Source organism: Bison bison, unplaced genomic scaffold (assembly GCF_000754665.1).
Source record: "Bison bison bison isolate TAMUID 2011002044 unplaced genomic scaffold, Bison_UMD1.0 scf7180017848707, whole genome shotgun sequence".
Taxonomy (NCBI): Eukaryota; Metazoa; Chordata; class Mammalia; order Artiodactyla; family Bovidae; genus Bison; species Bison bison.
The window spans coordinates 7,105-7,495 of record NW_011479280.1 but is presented as its reverse complement, the minus strand read 5'-3'; the positions used below and the strand labels follow the sequence as shown (position 1 = coordinate 7,495).

General features: G+C 64.2%; 1 protein-coding gene across 1 annotated transcript in view; it reads right to left on the bottom strand.

The window, feature by feature from the left end:
* Positions 1–391, bottom strand: part of SLITRK4 (SLIT and NTRK-like family, member 4) — a gene marked incomplete at its 3' end in the record, with an annotated part of 6,912 nt that overhangs the window by 5,620 nt on the left and 901 nt on the right. The gene's annotated exons all lie outside the window — the stretch shown is intronic.

The window sequence follows — 391 nt, the reverse complement described above, 5'->3', positions numbered from 1 at the left end:
CAACATTTGAGCATCTTGCAAACTCGCGCTGCCAGCGCTTGCCCGGCTTTGCAGGGTTTTTGGAGTTACCCACCGGCTTCTCTCGTATTCCCTGTCTTGCGGGATGCCAGAAATCTCCAATTAGCTTGCGGGCCACTGCCCGGAGCCCTAGATCCAGGTCCGCCTAGAGTGCCTGCGAGCGGGTCGGAAAAAAGCCCAGCCCGGCTCAGCGGCCCCGACAGCCCACATCACCGTAGACCAGGACACTTTCCTAGTCGCCCCAGCCTCCCGGGGGCGGAGAGGCGGGGGCAACGATGCTAAGGACACCGGACTCTTTCGGTCCTCGGGGACTTGCGACCGCGCGTTGGGCAGGCAAGCCGGGAGCGCGCGGCAGCGGGGAGGTAGCCACTAC